This window comes from Atta colombica, unplaced genomic scaffold, assembly GCF_001594045.1.
Source record: "Atta colombica isolate Treedump-2 unplaced genomic scaffold, Acol1.0 scaffold229, whole genome shotgun sequence".
In the NCBI taxonomy this organism is placed as follows: Eukaryota; Metazoa; Arthropoda; class Insecta; order Hymenoptera; family Formicidae; genus Atta; species Atta colombica.
Genome location: NW_017259326.1, coordinates 446858 through 464201, shown reverse-complemented (window position 1 = coordinate 464201; position 17344 = coordinate 446858). Strand labels below are relative to the sequence as shown.

At 31.9% G+C, this 17344-nt stretch overlaps 1 protein-coding gene across 1 annotated transcript in view; it reads left to right on the top strand.

Moving 5' to 3' along the window:
• The window catches only part of LOC108688369, a 135299-nt gene that overhangs the window by 22672 nt on the left and 95283 nt on the right, over positions 1–17344 (top strand). The window contains exon 2 of the mRNA XM_018194609.1: positions 13646–13848. The gene's annotated coding sequence lies outside the window, so the exon portion shown is untranslated. The remainder of the gene's footprint in view (positions 1–13645; positions 13849–17344) is intronic.

Genomic DNA, 17344 nt, shown 5'->3' with positions numbered 1-17344 from the left:
CTCGCGATCACGCTTGTTATTCGCTAATTTTTTTATATACTCACTCGCACATTTATAAGATTCTTGAATATTGTATGACATTAGATGATTATTGCGACCTGAATGTTCAGCTATAACTGTGCCGAGTTTTATCAAATATGAAATAGAAATGAAAAAATAACATTTAATATTAAATATATGATAGTGTAGAATAATATATTTATTGTATTTATGTATGTATTTATGTATTTATATATACCTACGTATTTATTACCGCAAAGTGATGTATTTATAAACATCTCGAGGGGGCTAAAATCTTTCCTACAAGATTGCTTTTAAATCAACCGAAGACAGATTACGCAGGTCGGGTAACGGATTGTTTCATAGTTCAATCGTTGTATAAATATCTGAGATTTATTATAAAACTCCGTTCTACAAATACGTAGAATAGTAAATCCGGAAATATACGAGTGCGTGTTTCGAATACGCGTGTCGACCTTTTCGAGAGAATGGGTGGGAGAAATCGGGGCGGGAACTGACCTAAGATCCGATGAGTCGATGAGGACGGCCGAGTGCGGTTCGAGTTATTGATCATCGCTGCATCCGATGCACCTCATGCACCCCTGCTTTGCTGCAGGTGAACCCGATTAGCCGCATGCACCCTGCACTATCCGGCGCAGCGCGGCATTACGATCGACCTCGGATTTTTCGTCGGTGCGAACACGGAAATACGAATCCCTCGCGATCTTTACGACCCGCTTTATAGCTCCTACTTTCTCGTTACTCTACTGCTCCTGGCAATTTTTATTTTTCCCCTCGACCGTTTTTATCTGCCCTGGAAATAGAAGATGCGAGCACGCTCCCCTCGTGCAGGATCTGCGTTGAACGAAGTGTGAAATCTTCCACGTATAACATTTCGTGACGAATGTAGGGTAAAATGTAAATTCCATCTATGTAGGATAAAGTGTATGCTATATTTAAATTGCACTCACGATATAATGTAATTTATATAAATATAAGAATATAAAACTTAGTAAGGAAAATTATATATACATATAACTGTATGTAGAAAATCGTTAAATTATTAAAATTAATTCAATTAAAGTCAAATTTTACTGATATATATATATATAAGTTCTTGTACATTTCTGTACGCACGTATTCGCACGAATATCATGACACTTGATGTCACGTGAAAGAGTATTTTAACGTCTAATCCTTTCTCGCTGTAAGCGTCCAGTCGATTTGCTTGTGTTTTGACGCGTGTATGACAGGCTGTATACGAAATGAAAAATGTAAAAGCCGTGGATATGAAACGATAAACGCCATGTCTGCAATAAGCTGCGTTTCAAAACCTTGATATTTACCAGTAATACAGTTCCGGTTTTTGCAAAATTATATAATGTGACTACTATAATGCGGGTGCACGTATTTATGTAGGAGTGAAATCAATTGAAATTCTACTTCTAATGAAAAATAATTTAATTTCTTTCTCTTTAAATTTAATAAATTACAATTTAATAAATCGAAAATAGAAAAATATAATTTGCTCAATTCTATAATTTTAATAGTTTATTCTAATAATTTTATTAAAACAAATTGTTATTAAAACAAAGTTTCACAAATGAATTTATTATTATGGGCACGTTTAGAGTAGTTTAATTATATCTTTTTAAGAATGAAGAAATGTTATAAAATATTATTTTTCAATCATCTGATTATAAATCAGAATTGAATTACTTACAGAAGCTTACGGTTATTCACAGTAAGTGACTACGTCACTTTTACAATATTTCTCTTTTGTCACTAATTTAATAATACACATTTCCGTTACTAAAGTCAGTATTAATTTATTATAAATTACGCTCTTTCTCTCTCTTTAATTAAAACAGCATGCTTTGGAATAAAATTAACCTGTCTGAGACCTTTAATTGATGCAGCATACGTACGTGACGGAAATTGTATCTCATTCGGCGAAAGACTCAATTACCCAACAGTAGCAGCTGTTAAGTTCGTTCACTGCTCCATTTACTCTACGCAGAGCGGTGTCAATGCGCGCGACATCTCGTTTGAATTTTCTAAATGCTTTCCAGCGCACGTGACATTCTGCGGAAATGAACGGCATCGCGGAAAAGCGTCTGGCGCGTGGCTTTCAGACTCGCGTGAAATTCGCCGAGCGTATTGATCCAACTCGTGCGCGATGGACACGCCGTATACATTCCGGCGGTTGTGCGGTTCTCATCGATCCGTTGTCTTTCTCCCCGGGTTTCCCGGTCGCTGCTTTCCCGCCTTTTCGTTTTCCGTTTAGCAGCTAAGGCGCTTAATGAACAAATGATATTTGAAATTTGTTTTTCCGCGGAATGATAAGCAGCGCCCTACCGCTCATTGGTCTTTTTCTCTTTTTGTCTTTCACTCTCTCTCTCTCTCTCTCTCTCTCTCTCTCTCTCTCCTCTTTTTTTCCTTGAATTTCCATGATATCACAGTTATAATGATATCGCTTCAAGTTTGCCAATCGCTGGGTCGTATTTGCGTCAACGACGCAATCTTATTGCATATTTCGGATTCGTGCTAATGACTGTGACCTGCAAACTTTTGTAACAAGTGGATTTCGATCTCACAAACCGGAATTTTCTGAATTATAAAATTACGAATTAAACTTTTTATCCGATTATCGGAAGAAGTGTAACTAAAATTTCGATAATGCATTTGACGAAATTTGATTATGAAACCACGAGATTAAATCTTTTTTACATGAAACGCCTTGACATTGAATACATTGTATATTTAAATCATTATTTTATATATTGTTTTCAATATCCATTATCCTTTTGTTTATTAAAAGTAATTTTATAATTAGAGATGCAATTTTTGCGTTTTAAAATTGTTTCTATTTATAATGGAGAAAAAGCGTAAATTTAGTTTTATATTGTCACGAGCATTATTTTACATACACATTGTTATCGAGTCGTCCGTGATTATGGCAATAGATAAACTGTATAAGTACCGTAAATGTTGTGACTTGGGACAATGCAGGTATTTTGGGACAGCATGTATTTTTGTTAAATTTAATTGTGATATCTATCCATGAATCTCTAAAAAAAGTTTAAATTTTAAATTGTTGTATATATTTATATGATTGTTGATGTTAAAAACATAACTCAAACAAAAGTGTATATTATTGATAATATTTAATTTATTATTTTAAAATATTATTGATAAGTTTTTGTTCGATATCTCGATGTCATTACATATTTTTCTCAAACAATAAAACAGAAGAATAGAAATGTCTGAATAATGGAATAGAAATTAATTAAATTATTTATGAATGATAAACTAGAGATTATGCAGTGGGGAAATCATAGTTCGAATTACAAACAAAATTTACGGATTTATTTGCGCAGGTATTCTCTAAACAAGCAGATTAATTGCGAATATGAATATTGAAATTCAAATTGTGCATAGGAAAACCAAGTGTATATATGGGGAAATGCGTTCGGTAAGTTGCAGATTAATACACCAGATTTAATCGGCGTAAATTAGATCCTCGAGCATGCAAACATTGAAATGTTTCTCCAATAAATATTCAATGGTACCAATGGTATGATAATCATGTATTTAATGATCCATTAAATTTTGATAGCGGCGGTCTGAATCTATTTCTAGTTTAACAGAATTTTGATATTGTTGTACAAGTTGTTTATTAGAATTAATTAATGTAGCGCGATGCAGAATACGCGGCAACAATGCATTATTAACGTGGATTTTGTATAATATTAATGAATAATTTTCATAGTGCTCAAAATTTTAAGCAACATTAGAAGTTTTTTATAAGGCTGCTTTAAAAGAATGTAAAAGAGAGCGACGTGATCTTATTATGCAAAATGAGGTGCCGTGAATATGCCATGTAACTTTCGTTAATTAATTCTTTCCACGGAAAAGAATCGAGCGAAGGACAGATGAGTGTGTTAATTATTAAAAGTGTTAAATAAACCGCGTATACTTATAAATTCAATTATCAGCAAATCGCAATAACTTTATCTTGCGGGTCATTAAGACTTTACATTAACACTATTACATATACATATACGAGGTATATTTGAATGTAATGGCTAATGGATTTGAACTTTTTTTTCGCGGATTTGTATTCTATAAACTGTACAGAAACGTTTATGTTAATAAGAAACTTCTTCGTGTTCTGAAACATCTTTCGTTTTTTCCGCAAATCGATGCAGAGGCGGATGAGAGATACGACGTCGAAACGACAACCCTGGGGAAAAATGTCACGGTAGCTAAATATATCGCGTGGATCGGACAGGAACTCGAAACGAAAAGTGTGCTACATTCGTTCGTTTCTGTTGAAAACAGAAATGATATACTATGTTGCATATATCTTTTTCCTTTCTAAACAAAACGTTTTCTTTGCGAATTGGTACGAATGTAAGAAATGATTTTCGTTTATGATGTACGTATTCGCGCGTTATACTTTATGCATTTTGATAAGTTCTTTTTTTTTTTATTGAAATGCACAGAATATTTTCGATGCAACGAATATCGAATAAGAAAGGCTAATGTAACGTTGTGAGTGGTACTGTATGAGCGTCTTCAAACTTCTTCGAGATTGAAATAGATGAGGGATCAAATTATCGATATCACGATGGAAACAGAGCAGTTTATTGCTGTTTTCACGTGAGCAAAATGTTCGTAGAATGTCATAGAATTCCGTTTGATATATCTAATTACTTTACTTTACTCTCTAATGAATATCTTTAGTACTTTTGTTTTGTATGTAAACTTTATTGCTTTGCGCCAGTCCACGTGCAATTTTAACGAGAGACACGTCGCGCGATGTGAAACTCAAGTACTTACATTCAGCGATGCTTATACAGCAATTTTCCCAGCGTTTGTTGACAATATCCTGCATTAGTTCTAAACAGAGAAAGATTATTTTAAAATCAAATTTTAAAATCTTGTGAGGTGGAATGGAAAAGTTTTATTTGATTACCTATTGTATGAATATGTAGAAATTTTTATTACTTTTACTAATTTCTTTTTTCGTAGAATTCTTTATCCTCATTTTTTTATCCTTTCACCCCCAAAATGTAATTTATTGATAATACTACAATGTTATCTATGATATGCTATTATATGGTTTTTCTTTTGCTCGGCTTTACGAGATCACAGCTATTCTCGTTACGTTTCGCGGGTAAAGGCCGACGATACGTCTTCTTTCGTTTATCGTCTGGAAAGTAAGAATGGCCTTCTTTTTCTTTTCTCTTACATTTCTGCGGCGCACAAGGAAATCTGATTTTCCGTCATAAGCATCACGACTTCTCGTCAGAACGCAAGAACGATAGTCAAATATGCTTTGCTTCGCATGCATCTCTTCAATCTCGCCAATTATTTCTAGTTCTTTCTATCGCCGTCTTCGGCGCGGCTTTTGATTTTTACGAAATGTGCAACTCGCGCGGAGATAAGGAATTTTCCGTCATCGTACTCGCACGCCGCGCTGTATAGTGGCTGCATTTAGTTTCGCAATATCGTTTGCTTTAATGCCTCGCGTAGAATATAGGACTTTTAACATAGGAAAAGAACGGAATTCGATGACAGGGTTCCCTATGATATTGATTTTTTTTATAGCAAAAATTTAAAAGATTTAATTGTGGAATTATCTAATTTTTTTTACTTAAATATATTTTTTATCAAACCGATTTGGAAAAGATAATAATTAAGATCATATTTCAACACAATTTTGTGAAGTAATTAAAAAAAATGGATGAAAGAAAAAAGGAGTAAAAATTTAAAATTTACATGTTACAGATATATTATTATAAAAAAACTTTAAAAAAAAATTGTATGATTTTGACGATTTTATTAAAAGTGTAACGAAATGTTTTTTCGATAATTGAAATTGGATTCCTGCATATTAAAATGCAGATTCATATCGAATAAAAAGATAATATTCTACGATTGTCTTAGGTTAGGAATTGACATTAATTGTCATTTTTTTATTTGATGCATTTAAATGGCAGATAGCGATACATCATCAGTTTATTTGTTCGCTCTATTTAATGTAATCGATTTGATTTAATTTGAAAACAGAATGTATTGCGACGAGTCAATTAAATTTGGAGTGATCGCCTCTTACGACTTCCTGCAGGCTTAATTGTCTCGTTACTCGTTCCGCGATTGTAGGCCAATGCAAAGGTTGGTTAGGCGTTTTACTCGGCACGAAGGTCGACAATAATTATCTCTGTTCAATGCAGATCGTAATCAATACGTTGTAATTTGTAATGCGGTGTATGTGCGACGCAGTTCAAAAGCATCTCTTTCTGCACGTTGCGATCGATTAGCTATACGTCGCTTGTCGTGCGTCAATGATAATCGCCTTTGTGAGCAAGTCATCGCAAGTCGAACTTCTTTTTCAACCTTGTTAGACCACTTTCACATATGTTAAGATATTTTTATTGGATGCTTTGCGGTATTACGTATTTTCCATATTTTCTTTTTAACTATTGATTCCTCGGCCGAGTGAAGCCGATCCTTACTCACGGAATATCTGATGGAAATTATATTTACTAGGTCGTTGCATTTAACATGCTGATTTTATATTAATGATAATTCTGAGGAATAATTCTAGAATGTTAAGTAACATTTTACATTCGGTAACGTTTTCGCGATTTATATAATGAGGAGTCTTTTTTGTTTTGTAATCTTATTTCGATTGTTTGAAGACAAAGTTGAAGATAGAAACAATGAATGACTAAAGACATATGTCTGATGATTTTATATTGTAAATAATAAATTTTGTATACTAATGTTTACATTTGTAAAACTTTCTTACATCTCGAAAAATTGTGAAAACTAGAGTTCCCATTTTAATAAGAATCATATTATTTTATATGCAATATTTAATTATTAAGAATTATTTTATAAATTTATAATTAAGGTTTTTAATTTAATGGTCAACTAAATAAAATAAGCAAATGTACAGAATAATTTAAACGTAATTGCATTTATTCATGTTGCATCGCCTCGATTTTCAACGATAAGATATATAAAATTTGGTAATATTTATAGAGAGACACAAATGGATAGAACTCATAAATTTGAAGTTGAAGTGAGACTGCACCGATATATATCTTCTTGCTTCTGAATTGTCTTATACTAGTGCAAATATATTTTTAGAACGAATAGATCCAGATGAATGAATCTCGAGTGATTTTTCCTCTCGACCTTTGCGGCACCTTTCGTGGAAAGTGTCGCCAATTTATCACCGTCATCTCGGGCGTCTCCTTTACTGAAAATGATGTCATCGTTAGTGTCATCGACGTCGCGAGCATGTCGATATTCACGTGCGAACAATTGCAGCTGTTTGCCGTGCCGAGAGACATACAAATCGTTTCCCAGTTTTCCTTACCCTCATTGTATACATACAACAGACAGTTGATCTCTGATGTCGATCTCCTACTCACTTTCGCGATTTGCGAATTGCATGAAAATATTTTCGAGTATTTTCTTCACCGAATGAATTGCTTCAACGATTTTTGCGAATAGAAGAGTGCACAGATTTTTCTTTCTAGTCGAATTTATTATTAAAAGATTCAGTGTAAGTCGAGTCTCTCTTCTGAGAGATTGATTTATCGTAAGTATATAAGCAAAAATATAGAATATTTATCTCAAATTTTGTGATAAAATACATATATGTTGAATTGATATTTTGATATATAATAGAATAAAATTATATTATAAATTAGATATTGATTTTCAGTAACACAAAATTAAATGTTATTATATTACAAATTAATACAGAACAATAATCGAATTCAAAGAAGAATGCAACTTTTAATGTCGATAATTTTCAGTTATTGAGTGGTTTGTAGAATTTATTATTATTCATTATTATCTTGTGCGAAATTATATTGAATTATCAGCAATAGTCTCTTTGAAGAAAAAATTGGTTAGGTTTCCATTAACTTACGCTTAAAGATTCTGTTTGAAAGGTTTTCAAAGGTTTTCTCATTTCATATTCCATTTCTTTCCAATCATTCTGTAATAACAAAAGAAGGCATAAATAATTTGCCGCGGTAAATTTATTCTTCCGCTTATCGTCGTCGAAGTGAATGCTTCATTAAAGTTTGCAAGTATCGTACGACATTTAGTGCGATTCACTACTAAAGAGAGTTTGTCTTTGGTCGATTCTGAAGTTTCTTCTTTCGACTACGATGAAGAGCCTTCCACAAAAGCGTAAATATTCATCGCTGTCTATTTGTCTGTCTTTTTTTCTCTCTCTCTTTCACAAATCTTTTTATTTTTAGCTTCAAGCTTTTCGATCCTGTCATTTTTCTTTTCTATTATCTTAGTCACTCTCGTCGCATTTCCCAAAGAATTAGCGTTGTCAGTACGCGATCATGCACTTACGGCGACTGACAGACCCTTTCGTTTAAAACAAAATGTTCTACAAGAGAGGTCTCTACATTTCTCTCCGACATCTTGGGTCAAGTGTCGATTTCCGATAGTTGCGAGGTAGACTAGAGAACATCCATGCAACTTGCTCGATTGGACTCGATGTTGCATGAACTTATTAGTAATAAGTGAATGTTGCATAGGATGGACGAAAATAATTTTAAAAAATATCCATTAATATATTATTTGATTTAATTTTATTTACATAGAATTTTTCAAGATTGCAGATTCGGAATTGAAATTTTTCTTAATGCTTTTTTTCAAAGAAGAGAATTAAATGCTACTAGTTTTTAATTAATTTTAAATTATAATGAAGTAGACCACATTTTAAGATCGAATGTAATATAATTAGAATATTAATATTATGAAAGCATAATAGACAATTTGAAATGCATCAATCAATATTCTATATTGATATAATATTCTATTGTATATTGATATGATATAATATTTCTTATTTGCATCTTATGAATTAAAAAAAAATGGTTTTTGTAATTAATCTATTTTTAAAACTAGTTTATTTGAAAATATATATTATATAATATTTATAAATGAAATTTCTAAAGTGTTTACAGCAACGTGGGAGTAATTCGCGAAAAGTTGAAATTTATTTTTGTTGAATAATCATTACTTTAAAAAAGAAAGGAATAACGAATATAAAGTGGAGCGACAGAAGAAAACGAGGACAGAGTTAGTGGATGTCACAAGAGAGACGTTCGTCTAAGATGTCCTTGGGGTCCTCATGTCGTTGCCAAGGCAAGCGGAAAGCGAACGTAATTGTCATTGAAGTGAGAGTCGACCATCCGAGACGCACGAGCGAATGCGCGATGATTCATTTATGAGCGACGTATGAATAAACGATCATAAGGCGAGGTAAGCCATTCATTTGCCGAATGCAGCAGTCGATGGAAGAAAAAAATAAGTGCATCGTCGCGTTTCTCGCAGCTGCTTCGAAGGTGCAAGTTTCGTCGATTGTAGAACGAAATTCGGCAGTATCGAGCAAACAGAGTCTTAGGCTAAAACCCTTTAAATATGATATGAAACGTGCGAGGTGCGGTATACAATTCGATCTATAACGCTCTTTGCCATTTGAGATGTAACGAAGATAATAATTCAATGCTCGCACAATGTAGGGATTCTGTATTCGCTTGCATCACAAATTGGCGAGCTATAGAGTATATACCGAGCCAAATTGGTTAGGATATTCTCGCAAACACTAAGTCGCGTATACATATTACAACGTGTCCAAAATAATATAATTCGCAAATATCACTCAATCTATATCTCTTGCTTTCTATTTCGGTACGTCCAGGTTTCATAAGCGAGATATACGAAGGCGCAAATGTAGATGTTATAGAGTGGCGAAAAAATACGAAGATGAGATTCTGAGAATTCTTGACATCTTCGGGGATGTCAAACCTTTACTTTTATACGAATCTCTGTTGTACGCGTCACGCGGTCTGACGAGCATACTTCGGTGAATATTGGGGCGCTCTTGAAAATTCGAGCACGCTCATCATCTGATCAGAATTGAATCTGAATAAGCAGTTGAATACGTATTGAAGAGAGCTTCTTTGTCATAGAAATAAAGTAGTTTTTCTACCGTTCGTATATCTCTTCGCCCACAAGTTTTTTTCATATCTGACCGTTGGATCGATCGGCGTTTGCATTCAGGCCATTCATTCTCCCACACGATTTCTAAGAGATATTACTCGCGATAAGTACCAAATGATTAATAATTATGTCGTCATCGATCATTTCTGAGAGCTTGTCTCTCACTCTGATCTAAGTATATTGAATTTCGAATATATCCTATAATTTTTCAGCACGCGATTTATTCTATCTACCTCTTTTTTTCCAAATTTCTTCCAAGTTTTCAGTCGATAGCATTCCAAATATTTGTATTCTTCGTGACGGATATAGAATAAACGTTGAATTAATATTGGCTTGAAGGTAGAGCTAATATTTGACAGTTAATAACCTTGTTCCGTAAATTAGAAAAGCAAACGTTAGGGCATCGAGACATTCGAAAGAGAAAGATATTTCATATCATATAAGTATTTATAATTTATTCTTATTTCAAGACCTGGTATTCGTAATCTGTCCTTATTTTAAGTCCGTCTTTTAAGATGGTAATGTCTTAAGATGCTAATACTCCTTGATTGATTCATGACAGCTTAAGACTGTCCTTAAGACAGTCTTAAATATAAAATCGACTATATATACTGGCAAGGATAGTACAGCTCTTTGATTGGTTCATGACATTTTAAGACTATACTTAAGACAATATTAAATATAAGAATCGCGATTATAAATACCGGCCATAGAGTACCATAAAGAATAATTAAAGGATAATTTGAAGAAAAAAGTGAGTTTCCGATGACATAAATTTTATATGTTGTAACTTGGAACATCGAACAATAATAAATATTTGAATAAGTAAATAACGTCATGTAAGACAAACGGATGTGGGTTTGTAGCATGGGTTAATGGGAGCTGATAGCTAAAGGCAAAATGATAAAAACGAACAACTCGTGATGCGTGAGTCGAAGGAAGTAAGTCCCTTATCGGGACTGCGTAGTATCCCTGTCGTTCTCAATCCATAGTATTCGTAATGGCTCTTAATATCCTTCCGCGGGTGCGATATGCAAACGTAACCCACATTCGGCAGTACGTAAATATTTATCGTCCCGGATCCTACATAGCTCGCAAACTTAATGAACTACCGTGCTAATCTAGTCTCGGTATAATGAGAACCCATTCCATAGTTATTGTTCTGTCGCGAAAGTTGTTACTTCGACGTATTAACTCCGTAACTCGGATAAGGAAATGGTGTGATTATACTAACTAATATAATATAAGATATAAGCGAAATGGAAAGGGATCATGTTGTAACTATAAAACTATACATTGACGGATTATATCAGGAGTTTATTATTTATACTATAAAGTCAAGTAAATTTTAACAATGAAATTTAATTTAAGATTTAATTTACGAGAGAGAGGTATAAAAATCGAGATTCTACGATGAAAGAGTTTATTTTGCTGTAATTCTTTGTGTTCTCTATAAAAGCTGCAGTTTCAAGTTAAAATCTGTAATTGAATGGACATTTTGATGGTTCCATGTGCAATAAACAGCGGCATTAAAGTACGGAAAGCACCTTTGGAGAACAATATTTAATTTGCTACCAATTTTATGACATACAGTTACAGAACGAGTGAATAGCATCGATGACGGTCCGTGGCGATCTTAATCGTTTGTTTTACGAGCTCGTAAAATATGGTATTAAGTTCTATTACGAATCTCGCTAAACAGCGAGAAACCACTGGTCATACCGAAGTTCTTGTCGGTTAGGTTAATTAGGTAGAGCCTGACAAAGTTAGCGCAAGACTGTTCCCCGTAAAGTTCAGGTCAAGCTTGAAATCGCATTGTGCGTTTGCGAATGCATAACGAAGAATAATAAAGAATAGGAAGACGTAATAAGAAGAGAGAATATGAAATAATAAAGAAGGAATTTATAAGACAATTAAGACATCAAGATGTGGTTTCGACTTTCTTTCTTTGACTTTCTTTGAAATATTAATTTAGAACGTGATTATTATGTGATGCTCTATAATTCTGTGTAATTGTGGAATGCACATAAATATATTTTTTTTGTGTAAAGAATACTATTTTTTTATAAAGTACATATTTTGCATCCTTATTTTCTCATTTAATAATACACGGAGAGAATTTTGTTTTAAAATTTATCTCGAAAAATATGATAGTTGTGATGCAATACAATGTTTTAAAGATTTTATTTTTACCATACATTTCAGTAAAATTAATTAAACTTATTTTATATTTTATTATAGTTTTATTAATGAATGAGAGATTTACATTAAAATTCTTGGATATACAATGTTGTCCCACGACTATCTATATAATTAAGTAATTTATATGATTTAATAATAAAAAGAAAAATGTTATTTTTTTGTGTAATATTTGTTAATGTAATAATAGTTGTTAATCTATTATATATAGTTATATTATATTCACAAGGGTTACATTCCACAAATCTCTTTTTTTCTTTTTCTCTATTTTTTATTTCAAGAAATCTATCAGATACGAATTCTACTTGTCTGTCAAATTAATCAACTGAAATGAGAATGTACTTTATAACTTTTTTACAAAAAGGGAAGAAAATTGCTGCTCGATTCCAAGAGAGATACCGGCGAGGTGTTTGAAGACGATACGAAAGCAGAAAATCGACTCTCGAGTACCAACTTGGCACGTTGCCAATCTCGTTGAGAAACGGAGACACTACCGTGGGTGGTCCTCTTAATTAACTTGTTTCGCCGCGCACTTGAATGCGTGCAGAAAATACGTGACGACATTCGACAAATCAGTGCGCATTAATCCTCTTACGCTTCACATTAAACCGCCCGCCGGATCTGTCGTTTAATTCTCATTTCCTCATTTCAAATTGACCGCATACTGAAGAGCATACTAAAGAACTTTTTGTCATCAAAGAGTATATCTAAAAAAGGGATATCAATTTGTTGCAATAGCAAATTTCGTTCGTGTGCCTTCGAATCGTTATTTTAAGATCAGTATTTATAGCTTATAATTTTATTTAAGTACAGATTTAAAAATTGTCAAGATTTGTTTGAATTTTATGACAACTTTGTGTATGTATGTATATATTGTAGATACAAAAGAAAACTACGATAATTACTAAATATTTTACAATGGAGAGATATTTGTTTCGAAAATTTATTTATTTAAAATCCCAAATGTCAATCTTTCGTTTTTCTGTCTAGCTGTTGTTTAATAGAAAAAAATAATAAAATCGATATTAATTATTTTAACAGACGTTATAATATGCTATGTAAGCTGTATACTTAGAATAATCATATTTTGTACAACTTTTAAAGCACTATATAACAATTTGATAAATCCTTTTAATATTGCTCTGTATTGTGCATGCATTTTTATATATTTGTTCTTTATATGAATATAAAAAATCTGGCAAAAAAAAATCGTACACAAGATTTATCGGATAAATTAGATCTGTTCGACATATTACGTTATCAAAACTTACTTAACTGTTGTACTTAAGACACATTTTTTCATCAGCTACACTACAGATAAATAATATTTCCGAGATGTTTCGTAATCTAATCTAATCTAATTTCTGATTGCGGTTGGTTTATTTTTTAGATCATTACATCGTTCAGGAGTCATGGCCTTCTATTTGACGAGAACAGAACAAATTTTGTAGTTTGAACTGAGAACGCTGTACTGTTTGGATTTGTGCAAAGATTATTTGATCTTGGAAACTTCTTCGAGGAGAAAAGGAAGAAAAGGAAGTCTTTGAAGAAAAGGCGCATAAGAACCTGAGGAAATAAAAGGCGGAGATAAACGTAAGACCTTTTATATTTAGCGTTATTATTATTCTTTCATAGACAATTTGATTGATCTATTTGAGAGTTGTATACATACAATTGAAAGAGCATATTACAAAGTGTGCGTGATACCGCAATATTTTCCAATAAGAAAATTTAAATTATTCTTTTGTTTCTTCAGTTTCGATCGAGTAATAATTTGATATAAGCGTTTCTTGACATAAGCACATCTCATGATTTTTTCTTTGAGATGATGTTGTCGTAAAAAAAAAAAAAATTTGATTGTTTTGTATACGAAGAGAATAAAAAATAATTTTCGATGAATTAAATACGAAATATATTATCTAATATTCGCGTAGCTTGTCGTCCAGTTGTTCGTCTGTTGTAGGGTGTTTAAATATCAAAATTTTTATCACCCGTTATTCAATTGGTTTGTCGGGATAAGCGCGTTTTCACTTAAGTAAGCTCCAAGAGATTTCTCAGAGTTATCCCGGTGAGAGAGTCCGCTATTCCACCATAATGGACTACCTCCACAAGATTGCACCTGCAGGATTTATACGGGGTGGCACGCGGTACATTCCGGTATTTACCAGCTCCCTTAGTTCCTTAGAAATGTCGCTGAGCCAAATGGAGAGCTCTTCGTTGATCTAAAAATAGTTTTCGAATAAAAAGAAAAGTACCTCATATACTCTCTGGGAGAAAGGAAGATCTTTGTCAGGCCGTGTGCTATAGTTACTGATTAGGAAGATATACAAGAAACGTGACGAAGTGGTAATACTGACGTCACGATTCGAGAAAATTAATTAATTAAATAAAATTAATTTATTCAATTAAACTTGATTACCATTGTAATTGAGACACAACGTGAGAAATCTTATATTAGTGATTAAATAATTCTTTTTCTATCGAATGACGAATAATTTACGTGATAAGTAATTATTTTTTTAACTAAAATTTGATTTATTTTTCAGTCTCCTTTTAAAAAGTTACTGACTTATCAAACTGTCCACATATTATTATAATAGATAAACATTCATTCATGTAGTTAATATAAGAAAATAACATTTGAGTTAATTATTTTAATTGTTTTATTTTAATTGTTTCAAAAAGTTGCTTCGATTTATTAGCTTTAAGATTTATTAGCTTAGAATAAACTGTTGGTAATGCAATATTCAATAAATTCGAGTAATATTTTGAAAGTCATATTTTTGAAAATTTATATTTTTAATGCTAGACGTTAACAAAATAGCTTTTAAGAATATATTGCGATATGACTTTTAGTTAATTGTATTGTCCTTAAAAGCAGTAAAGTGACCCCAGACAAGTGAACACTCATACCTTAATCGTTATTTTTTATCTTGAAGAATTCTGCGACTTAATGTGACGTACTCGGGATCGTAAAATGTTTTATTATTATTTTGCGATAAACTTAGTAAACATTCGTAATTTCCTTCGTTTTTCGCAATTTGTCAAAATTATTGTCATTCCGAAAATAATACGATGTTATCGTTAATATGGAAAGACTATGGAAAAAAACTAAACTTTAGTAGATATATTTCATTGCGTATATACTTTCGATAGAACTTGACTCCTTTACTTTCTCGCTGACACATCAATTAATGAGACATTCTGTTCTTAGATATTGCTGCAGTAAATTACGTACATTAGAATAACTGCCGTGTTTATCATTATCGCTGGAATATATGTACTAGACTTTGTTTACAACGAATGAAAATTGACTATAATTGACTATATAATGTAAATTAGTTACATCATGACAAATATACGACGCGTGATAATATATTATATAAATAATTATTAGATCAATAATTTCTTGCTGAGTGAGACGGCATGATTAAGTCTTTTTTCTTAGTTTTTATCATAATGATTCAAAGTCTGCATATCTACTTGCTGTTTCAAGGTATCACCGTATTTTGCTTCTGCATAGTTGATGAATGATGCATTTTAAATCGCTCAAGCTGCAATATTTTATTTTAGAATTTCTTGTTGGGATTTTCCTAGAGGAAGTGAGGAAGCGAGAGAATATTTGTCGCCTTATGATTGGGATAAAACTCTGCGAATTTGTAGAATATTTGAGCCATGAATATGTTTATGTACAATATCATTCGCGCTTTATCTCTTTTCAAAAATACGATATTTTATATTTGAAAATACATTGTTATTTTTTTTATCCTTTAATACTAGGATAATATTTCGTAAATTTTAATATTATGTGAAATTTTCGGAAAATCTTAGTTATGTAAATTTCTAGCATTTAAATTATGTTGAAGTTATTTTTTTTTTTTATTAAAGAAATATGTTTTTTATCTTTTATAATTAAAACAATGAAATAGTTTATTGGAGAACCAGAGATTGTGGCAACAAAGTGTGCTCGTAATAAAAATCACTGACGCGACATTTTTCCAATGTTAAAGAAAAACAGCTTTCTAACACTTAACGCGTTTGAAATGTTCTGCCTTCAATTATGATTGTCCGTGAAACAGAGCGAGATCCAATCGGTGATGTAAAAGGCCTGCGAGGCTTTTTCTCTGTTAATTGATACCTAGCTACTGTCAAGTAAATTAAATCCTCATTAACACGTTCGAAAGGGAGATCCTTTACTGACAATCTACCGATTCATTACTGGTATCCTTTTGTTACATTCGTGGCAACGTTCGCAACGTTCCTATTTTGGTTACGTTATCTTCTATTCTTTATTATAGATTTCTCTGTCAGAAATTCAATCACCTTCTGCAATTTATACTCCTATTATTAGACAATGCAGAAGATAATATCCTCTTAATGTTATAGAGAAGAGAAAGCTTTTATGTTACGTTTTCTACTATTCTTTTCTTTCAATATAAATTTTGTCTTTATTTTTTTTTATTTCTGGTTTAGTTATATGGGACTGATTATAAACTAACCAACTAGCTAATTATTTAATTAAATATTTAAAATAAAAATGTAAATAATTTTAAGTATTTTATTAGGGACTTAAGCAAAATATTAATATCTAAACATTATAACATTAAATCAATTTCTTTTAAGAAAGATTTAGTGGGTAATATAAAATCTGTGTCTCATTTTTAATACTTAAACTTACAATTAGTAATTAAGCTTGACATCAAATATTACTAAAGAAAGTTCATTGGACATTAGCAGAATATTAAATCTGATAACGCAATACAAAATTTGATTGAATATTTTCAATTAAGGTTAGTTAAGAAATTTAAATTTTTATTGAAAAAAATTATTAAAATGAAATAATTTATATTTAATAATAAAGATGCATTTTCTTAAATTTCCTGTTTAGATAAAAACTCCCTCTATATATACGGTAATCGAAATATATAGTAATGCTAAAAGAACTACAGAGAGAAAACTTTCTTCATCTTGAACTTTTCTCTTTGCTTGCACGGTTTGCTTTGTTTCTTGGTACATATATTCATACACTCACTCATGTAAAAACGCATGTAAAACGACGTAAGTCATTTTTAGAAAGCTTATGTTATGA